This window comes from Zea mays, chromosome 9, assembly GCF_902167145.1.
Source record: "Zea mays cultivar B73 chromosome 9, Zm-B73-REFERENCE-NAM-5.0, whole genome shotgun sequence".
Classification (NCBI taxonomy): Eukaryota; Viridiplantae; Streptophyta; class Magnoliopsida; order Poales; family Poaceae; genus Zea; species Zea mays.
The window spans coordinates 110,201,208-110,211,601 of NC_050104.1; the positions used below are offsets into that span (position 1 = coordinate 110,201,208).

At 44.9% G+C, this 10,394-nt stretch overlaps 1 pseudogene; it reads left to right on the top strand.

Annotated features, from left to right (window-relative positions):
- Window positions 1–6,593: 6,593 nt before the first annotated feature.
- On the top strand, window positions 6,594–10,093 carry LOC103638838 (mitogen-activated protein kinase 7-like; annotated as a pseudogene).
- The last annotated feature ends 301 nt before the right edge of the window (window positions 10,094–10,394 follow it).

The window sequence follows — 10,394 nt, forward strand, 5'->3', positions numbered from 1 at the left end:
AAGTAGACAGCGGAGTCTCCCGGGTCGGCGAGCCTCCAGCTCCAGCCTTTCCGGAGACGATCTTTTTCCGAAGGGTCGGAAGTTGCGTTTCTCCAGCTTTTTCGGAGTTCGTTGGAGGAGACTTCTTTTCCGGCGGGTCCGCGATGCGGTGTAGAATTCCCTCTTCATCCGCTATAGATGAGATTGTCCCGAAGCAAAATATGGATCCGGGACGCATGATGATCTTGCTGTGGAAGGTGACAGCCATTGAGCTAGCTTGGATCGTCGACACACCCCCTACCTGGCGCGCCAGCTGTCGGTGTTTTGGGTCCGACCGCACACCCGGGGTTACCCCTCAAGGTGTTTTCAGGAGTAGGACGGTGTCAACGACTGTAGCAAAATGGTTCGTGCCTGATTGCACGAGGGACAGTGGACAAGATTTGCAGGTTCGGGCCGCTTAGAGATGCGTAACACCCTACGTCCTGGTGAGTATTCGAGTGTGGTTACAAGAAGGCTCTCTGGATTGAAGGCACAGAGAGTTTACGTAAGTGGCCTGGTCAAAAATAGGGTCCCCCCTTCTGAAGGGGTGCCCCCTAGGCCTTATATACTCGACCGTGGGGCAGTACACGTGGATATGATAACAACAAGTAGCTGAAAGGTAGCGAATCTCTTGAGTTTATCCCTACGTAACCCTCGCCGACTTATCCTCGCATGGCTCCATTGCATGGGGGCTTCAGCGCGGGAAAGTCGGGTCTCCGTTGGGATTTACTTGTTCGTCGTTGTGGGCCGTCCGGGTTTGCTCCAATCCAGCCTTACGTCTTCTCTGCTTTGTTGATCGTTTTTCCCCAGGCCCACGAAAGAACGATCTTACGATTTATTGGGCCCTTGGGCCTTTCGGGAGATCTTTTATTTCTTTAGTGGACCCGGGGGATATCTATCCCCCACAGAACCTTCATAAACTTTTAAAGGGAGAACATGTGTTAGGACTAACCAATGTTTGTTTCGAGAAAGATAGACCTTGTGCACCTTGTCAGGCAGGAAAACAGGTGGGAAGCACTCATCACAGCAAGAATGTGATGACAACATCAAGACCACTGGAGCTTCTTCACATGGACCTTTTCGGACCCGTTGCCTACCTTAGCATCGGGGGAAGTAAGTATGGTCTTGTAATTGTTGATGATTTTTCCCGCTTCACTTGGGTGTTCTTTTTGCAGGATAAATCAGAAACCCAAGGGACCCTAAAGCGCTTTCTAAGGAGGGCTCAAAACGAATTTGAGCTCAAGATGAAAAAGATAAGAAGCGACAATGGGTCCGAGTTCAAGAATCCGCAAGTTGTACAAGGGATCCCCGGTCCTCACAAGTCCATGTGTGAATGATGCACATATCTAGGGGAAGATGTGCTACAACTTGATCCTTTGAGACTAATCTGTTTGTTTGAGTATACTTGATGTAGTCTCAAAGATGCATTGAAAGGGAAAGGTGAACTTGGAGAATGAAAAGACTTCCACTGCACTCTGGTATTAGTGTACCTGCTTCCAAGTTCATACTTATGCTCTCATTGCCTTTTTGCTCTTAATTGACATTTTTGGTGAGGCAATGGGGTTAAAGGGCCAAGAATAATCCTGTTTTGGTGCTTAATGCCAAAGGGGGAGAAACCAAGGCCAAAGCAAATGGATCAACTACCACTTGTGAATTTTGAAAACAATAGAGTTAGAACTTTTGATTTATCCAAAATACTCTTATTGTGAACTTTGGTCTCTTGTGGGGGAGAATTATTGATTATGGGAAAAATGGGAGTTCTTGGTACTTGATCAATTTTTCCATTGGAATATCTCTTGATTTGCCCAAACAAGTGTGTTTGACTTAGAGATAGGAAAAATGATTTGATTTACAAAAACAACCAAGTGGTGGCAAAGAATGATCCAAATATGCCAAATTATAGTCAAAAATAATTTGGTCCTCATTTGCATTGATGTTGCACTTATTATGGTTGCTTTTTGATGTGTTGGCATAAATCACCAAAAAGGGGGAGATTGAAAGGGAAATGTGCCCTTGGGCCATTTCTATAATGTTTTGGTGATTAAGTGTCCAACACATAGTAAGTGAGTTACTATGTGCCAAACAAGCAAGAAGTGCAAATCATATAACAAGGTATGTTTCTAGACTTAGTAATTGGTTTTTGTATACTAATGTATTTGTCTAAGTGTTAGAAACAGAGCAGAGAAGAAAAGAAACGAATTGCAAAAGACTTGGCTGTGTGCGGCCAAAGTCCAACTCGGCCTGGCACACCGGACTGTTCGGTGGTGCACCGGACAGTGTCCGGTGCGCCAGGCTGGTCTCCGGTGAAAATGCCGCTCTCGGGATTCGACGACGGCGTATGGCTATAATTCACCGGACGGTCCGGTGGTGCACCGGACTGTCCGGTGAGTCATCCGCGGCGAACTCGTCGCCCTCGGGAAAAGCAAAGGGGTGACGTGGCTATAATTCACCGGACTGTCCGGTGGCGCACCGGACTGTCCGGTGAGCCAACGGTCTCCAGCGCCAATGGTCAGTCACGCAATCTTCGCGCGACACGTGGACTGCTCCAACGGTCGTCTGGTGCACCAGACTGTCCGGTGCGCCATCAGCCCAAAGGAGCAACGGTCGGATATGCCAAATTTGGAAGGAGACCGCGCACCAGACCGTTCAGGACCTGTTCGGTGGCGCACCGGACTGTCCGGTGCGCCACTCGATAGAAGGAAGGAATTGCCTTCCAAGTTGGTCTTCAACGACTTCTAGCCGTCTTGGGGCTATGAAAGGGACCCCTAGGCGCATGGAGGATTCACGCAAGCATTCACTAAGTATTCTAAGGCATACAGACTCTGCTCCCACGCATTTGCTTCGTTGTGTTAGAGATTTGAGCTCCATTCGAGTCGAGAACTCCCCGTGTTGTCATTTGAGCTTGAGTCTTCACTTGTGTGCGTGGGTGTGCTGCGTATTTGAGTCTTGTGTGTGTTGCTTCTCCCAACCTTACTTTGTGCATTCTTTGTGATCAATATTGTAAGGGCGAGAGGCTCCAACTTGTGGAGATTCCTCGCAAACGGGAAGAAAACTATAAGGAAGAAAGTCGTGGTATTCAAGTTGATCATTGGATCACTTGAAAAGGGTTGAGTGCAACCCTCGTCCATTGGGACGCCACAACATGGAAGTAGGCAAGTGTTACTTGGCCGAACCACGGGATAAAATCGCGTGTCTCTTGTGATTGCTTTCTCTGTGATTGTTTTGTCCACAAGAACTCGCTTCTCAACTACTTAGTCGCACTAATGCTTCTATAACTAAGTTTTGTGGCTATTTAGTGTTGAATTTTACAGAATCACCTATTCACCCCCCCTCTAGGTGCTCTCAGTGAGGCACACGCTCAAGTGAGCCGAGGCCGAATGCCGACAATGGCAACCAAACAGTAGATCGGGCGGGAGGGAGCCATTGGTCGTCGATTGACGAATAAAATGCCACTCATACATACATTGAGCTAACAATGGCGGTTCAGAGAGGGTGGGGGAGGTTGACTAATAGCGTGTTTGGTTTAGGGTTTAGGGTGATCCATCATCTTCTCACTCCTCACTTTATTATTTGGTTCATGGAATTTAATGAGTTAATTCATCATTATTTCATTCCACTCTAGTTTTGATTGAAAGTTCAATAGTAGTCTTGGCTATATTTGATTTCTCCTTTTCCTCCGTCATGTGGAGGTTTTTCATGTTTTATGTACTCATTCTACGCTGTGTGTGGACTTGCAGAGACGTGGACTTTTAAAGGTTCCATTATCTAAAAAAATAATTAGTAATAATATGAGGAATGAGTTCATTCCACTAAATCTATGAAATGAACTTATGATGCATCACCTCATTTAGAATTGATTGATTCTTCAAACCAAACATCCTATAAGTGTAGCTATCATGGGTTATCAGACCGATAATAACATGTACTCCCTCCATTCTTTTTTTATTTGTCACGGTTTAGTTCAAAATGAACTAGTGGACGACAATTATTCGAGAACGGAGGTAGTGTTACACATCATCCTAACTTGCCTTTGTGGACATTACACCTCAGGTAAAATGTTGCAAATGTTGCGTCATTTCGACAAAATTTACTATTATTCTTTTCTTATCTTGAAATTTTGATGTTGGTCATGCTACATGTTCCTTTATGGTATTTTTGGTTGCAACGCATCGACATGTCGGGGCAAACTCATATTGTGGTGGAGCGGGGGCACAATCCCCACTCGATTTTCTTGTTTTAGTGGACTTTATAGGACTTCATAAGACCCATTAGTTAGTAGGTTCCATTTAGGCCCCTATTTAGATTTTTGGACCCCACTCAAATTTTGGACTAGGTCCGCCCCTTCCATACGAACCTACTTAGGTCCTGTTCCTTTTGCCAGAATTAACCTAAGAGAATCTCCAAGAGGGGACTTAAGCCGGATCATATATTCAAATATAGGAGTTAAGATCTTAAAATAGCTTCCAACAAAGTTGCTATTTTATAAATTTCCATCAAATGAATATAGCACCCGAAGTCACAGTTGCTAAATATAGCACCCCAGTCAGGGGACCTATTCCTATGCACCTAATCTCACGGAGTTAACTACCACGTAGGTTTAGGAGTTGTTGTTGGAGTTGAGAAAAATTGTTGATCCAAGTTAACTTGAATCAGGTCCAATTTAGCTCTTGAGGTCCCAATTATAGGAGTTCCTCTTTGAGATGCTCTAAGAATCATTCCAACTAATCAAAATTTATATAAATTAGGCAAGCAATCTAACCGGGAATCGTTCCCTAACAACCGAACATGCTTATTAGGAGAAAAGTCTGATAGTAGTTGTGACGGTATGTTTATGAGTTTTTGTAAAATCCCATGCACGCAAGCAATTATAGAAATGTGTAGTATATGTATTTTTATAACCTCAACCGGTTTCATTAAGTTACTTTGTTTTTCGAAATTTCATTCGTACATCACGGAATTTATAATCCTAGACAAGCAAGTAGTATAATTAAACAGCTGTGTGCAATCTAATGGCTGTGACTAGGGGGGACAAAGCCTGACCTATTTTAGTCGCCAAAATAACACGTAGTAGTAGTAGCACACACGCATAGTGGCGTAATGATGACGCAAATTTTAGGTAATGGAGATTGTCAACGTTGCGTTTGCGATCGGCTGACCGATGATAATTGGCAGTCTAGACTTTCATTCCGATGCATCGTTTATATATATATATATATATATATATATATATATATATATATATATATATATATATATATATATATATATATATATATATATATATATATATATATATATATATATATATATATATATATATATATACTACTGTTACTCAAGTAAAGATCTGTTGACATGATTGCCGTGTTATCTCTACTAACTATTAAGTCTACAGTGTAGACTGCCCCCGCCGCGGTTCCCCTCCCGCCCGTGGATCACGCGCCCCCCTCCCCGCCGCGATTCCCCTCCCACCCGCGGATCACCCGCACGATCGCCCCGCCGCGATTCCCCTCCCGGCCCTACGCGCGCGGATCACGCGCACGCCCACCCCCACCCCTCGCGCGCCACACAGCCCACCGCGATCTGCACGCCCGAGCGTCGTCCCTACGAATCCCGCCGCGCGACGCCACTATAGCACACCCGCCGCCCTGCTCCGACCCTAGGGTTTCCGTCCAACTCCCCCGCCCCAGCCGGGGGCGACCATTCCCCGGCCTTCTCGTTCAGCAACTGGCCGCTGACGCAGCGCAGCGGGACGCGGTGGTGCGGCGCCTCGTGGAGAAGCTCGCGGGAGACACCGTCCTCTGCAAGCGCTACGACCTCCGTGCCGGCCGCCGACGCCGAGCCCGCGGCGCGCGCCATCGAGGCCGAGGCCTTCGACGCCGTGGCCGCCGCGGGAGGCGCCGCCGCCTCCGTGGAGGAGGGGATCGAGGCGCTGCAGTGCTACTCCAAGGAGGTGATCCGCCGCCTCCTCGACTCAGATCTTGCTCCACGGCACGCTCCACGCCACCATCTTCGAGGCCGAGTCGCTCTCCAACCCGCACCGCGCCACTGGCGGCGCCCCCAAGTTCATCCGCAAGGTACTCCCCAGTCTCCCCTTCACCTTCTCCCTTTCCTGTCACGCAACGATCTCTTCCATTCCATTTCCACCGCGCCCGACTTGGCATTCTAGCCTCCATCAGTCATGCCAACTCGCGATGAGTGATGCGGTTAGTACAGCAGACAGCAGGCAGGTCAATCATTCTATGAATTTCATGAATTCCACCACTGCCTGCCTCTAGATTACCCTACCTCCGCACCTACGGTGACGGCGTCGGGGACGTCGACCGCGACGACGCATCCTGGTCATCCTCCCCGCCTCCACCAATTAATAGGACCAACTCTCTGCCCGACGCATTGTCGGGTGCCGCGGCGGTGTGCCAGACAACGCGCATCACGCAAGAGAGGCGTCTGGCATGGGAGACGGAGAGGGTGGCCGAAGCCGAGATGGCCGCCGTGAGGGAGGAGGATGAGGCAGCACGGTCGCTGCTTCTGTTGTTGCGGTCGTCAGCGCAGGAGGACCAGAAGTGGTGGAGGCGATGAGCGCGCAAGGTCGGGTGGGTGGGGTACATGGGCATGCCCATGCCGTCCAGGTATCGTCCGGCACCTCCCCGGCGTGCTCTCGGGCTCGTCGAGTGGATGGCTACTGGATCTACCTGCTCGTCGAGTGGATGAAGATATCCGAGGACGACGGCGGCGGGGCTCGTCTCCGACCGGCCGTTGTGGACCCATTTTTGTTTCTGATGTATCAATACTGGTTTTTTTGTTGTGATGTCGCCATTGATTATGATTTTGGATGGAGAGAAACTGCAAGGTTTGCTTAGTAGGGCTGGGAATAATAACTGTGAATGTGTGAAATATGCTATGATAGCCAGAACGCGCAGTTCCAAATTGCAGTCTGATGAAGCATTTGTTACTCGCCTTTAGATTGTTGATAAGCATGTTGGATAGGAGGTAAATTAAGTGTGGGTTGGAATGTTCCAAGTTTCTAGCCAAAATCATTGACTCTTTAGTTTGGAAATTGTGGGTTTTCTCTATTTGTTTTTACTGTCAAAGTAATTTTGTTTGATATTTAATAGCCTCTGTTCCCTACAGGTTTATTTATTTGTTTAGTGGTGTTGGTGCTATCGTCTTCTTCATGTTTCGATTTGGCTGCATTGGAGCAGGGACAAGAAACACTTGCTGGTTGTGTTTCGTATCTGTTTGATGTGCCTCTTCAGTGACATTATGTTGTCCTCTCTAGAGAAATTTCATTTGTCATGCACAAGTCACTAAAAAGTACTTGGAATTATGGTAAACATTAAATCCAGATGGGCTTTTATTAGTACCTGAACATGTGAGCCAACAAATTTTGATTATATGCTACTCTGAACGTCGATCTTAATTTTTATAGAACAACAATAGCAGAGGCAATAAGGTTATCACTATTTCTGCAACCCAAAAATGTTTCGTCCAATACACTTGACATTTTATAATGATAGGGTCATAGTATTAATTCATGATTGTTTTCTTTTACTTCTAAAAAAGTATGCTTTATTGGTCGTATGTTGATCCTTGCTGAAGCTAGAGCGGTTGCATTCATTTTTTTGACCATAGTTGGAAAGATGTGAGTATTCTACTTGGTGCTTGTCTCGGGAACTAAACTATTACAATGTACCTTGCCTTATCATTTCCTCGAGCAGCCGTACTTATCCATAGACTTCTAAAGCAAAACTGGGAGATTGCGAGATGGGTTCCTCTGGTATGGTTGAGTATTCTCCGTGGAAGCTTGACTGATATGGTTATCAATGATTTCTCTATGGGATGAATGAAATAGATCCTTGTCCCGCTCCTAATAGGGTTCGCAATGTTCCTGGTCTACCTAGACACCATCCCCATAATAATTTAAAAGTTTGAACAACTTGAATGATATTTTTTGTATGGTTGACAGTTGACACACTGATCTTCTGCAGAAAGAGGATCCTCAGAAAACTGAAGCTATCGGTCAATTTTTAACAGAGTTGAGATCTCTTGGGCCAGGAGAGGCTGCATTCACCTTTATTCTTGATGATCCTGCAAGAAACATCTTTATTGAGAACTCGTAAGTATTTTTGTGGGTATACGTCATAATTTATATTTTTGGGGAATTTAGAATTATTTTGTCTTATATACTTGTTTTGATATGGAAGGCATTTTTCTACGCATCATAATTTAAACGTTTGAACTACTTGGATGATATTTTTCTACGCATCATAATTTTGACACCACAAAACCTTCAGGTATAGTAATCAAGTCTTCAACTGGTGGATGGTTTGTTTTAGAGAGAGGGGGAACCTGTGCTTCATGCTCGTGGAGATGGCACATGCTCCTATTTTGACATTGCAAACCATAAGGTATTTGATTATTCGCTACCTACATTTGCACTGTTTTCATTTTTATTGACATTTAATTAGATACCCTAAATGTTAACTGCTTTCAACTGAACTCTTCTGCATTCTCCTTCTGCGTTGAAGAATGCAAGCCTTGTGCGACGATGCAGTTCTGGGAGGCCGGGGACTACTACGGAAAGCAGTGCTCCTGAGCTGTGTGGATCTTTCTTTAGTAAGGTACCCATTTTTTCTCATACTGTTGTTTTATTAAGCCTTATTGGTCTTTTTTTGTTTTCTCCACCTTTAGCATTAACTTTAAAATGCTTATGTTATCCCCATGATATTAACACGATTCTCTTGTGCAGTATTCACCGGCTATCGATATGTGGAGCATCGGTTGCATTTTTGCGGAGATTTTGATTGGGAAGCCTTTATTCCCTGGTAAAAATGTGGTTCACCAGTTGGATTTGATGACTGATCTCCTGGGTACACCATCAGCAGATACTATTTCACAGGTATGGTTTATTATTTATGGATATATTGAGACATGTAAAAAAATCTAGCATAAATTATTGCTAAGTCTCAAACCTTTTTTGTTTGTTGTTCTACATATTCGGAATGAGAAGGCAAGGAGGTATCTAAGCAGCATGAGGAGGAAACAGCCAATACCCTTTCAGAGAAGTTCCCTAATGCAGATCATTCGGCGCTCAAGCTCTTACAAAGGCTTCTTGCATTTGATCCTAAGGATCGACCAACGGCAGAAGAGGTAGGCTTTTCGTGATGAAACATAGGTTTTATGTTTGCACTGCTGTTATTTGTGTTACTTTGCAGAATTATATTCTAACAAAAATAACTTTGATGTATGCATGAGCAGGCATTGGCTGATCCCTACTTCAAAGGCATTGCAAAAGTAGAGGGAACCATCCTGTCAGCCAATTTCGAAAATGGAATTTGAGTTTGAACAGAAGTTTACCAAAGAGGACGTCAAGGAACTTATATTCCAGGAGATACTGCAGTACCATCCTCAACTTCTGAAGGATTACAAGAACGGCTCTGAAAAGACAAGTTTTCTATATCCCAGGTTCTTACCTTGACTATATCTTTTTAGTTACTTTTCTCTCTTGTTATTTTGTTTCAGTGCGGTAATATTCATGACATACATCCTTAATAGTTCTTGATTTTTTTTTTGGTTTTGCAGCGCCGTTGACAGGTTCCGTAGGCAATTTGCTAGCTTAGAAGAAAATGGAGAGAGGAATGTCGCGCTTGACAGGAAACATGTTTCTCTCCCAAGGTAACATATACCTTCTTTTCCTTCCAAGTCATTTTTTCGGTTGTTGAGATTGATAAATCAGGGTAATCCATTAGCTACTCAATAGGATTTATCAACTAGATATAGGATGATGATCTGATGAGGTGTTTCCTTGTTGGCCTGGGGTGTCATAGAAAATTCGCTCAAAGTTGACTGCTGAACTTGATATGCTGCTTGCAGAACAACAACCGTTCACTCCACTCCAATTCCTGCAAAGGAAGGTCCAGCAGCAACCTCCCAGGTTGCTCAAAGGATTCCAGCAGGTAACTGGTCACATTTCCTAATATGTGGCTACCCATCAGTCTATTTTTTCAGTCACTCCTGAGTTTTCCTGACATGCTTCATCTCTGCCAATCTTGCAGCTAGACCAGGAGAGTGGTAGGCCGGGGACTAGATGGTACAGGGCTCCTGAGCTGTGTGGATCTTTCTTTAGTAAGGTACCCATTTTTTCTCATACTGTTGTTTTATTAAGCCTTATTGATCTTTTTTTTGTTTTCTCCACCTTCAGCGTTAACTTTAAAATGCTTATGTTATCCCCATGATATTAACACGATTCTCTTGTGCAGTATTCACCGGCTATCGATATGTGGAGCATCAGTTGCACTTTCGCGGAGATTTTGACTGGGAAGCCTTTATTCCCTGGTAAAAATGTGGTTCACCAGTTGGATTTGATGACTGATCTC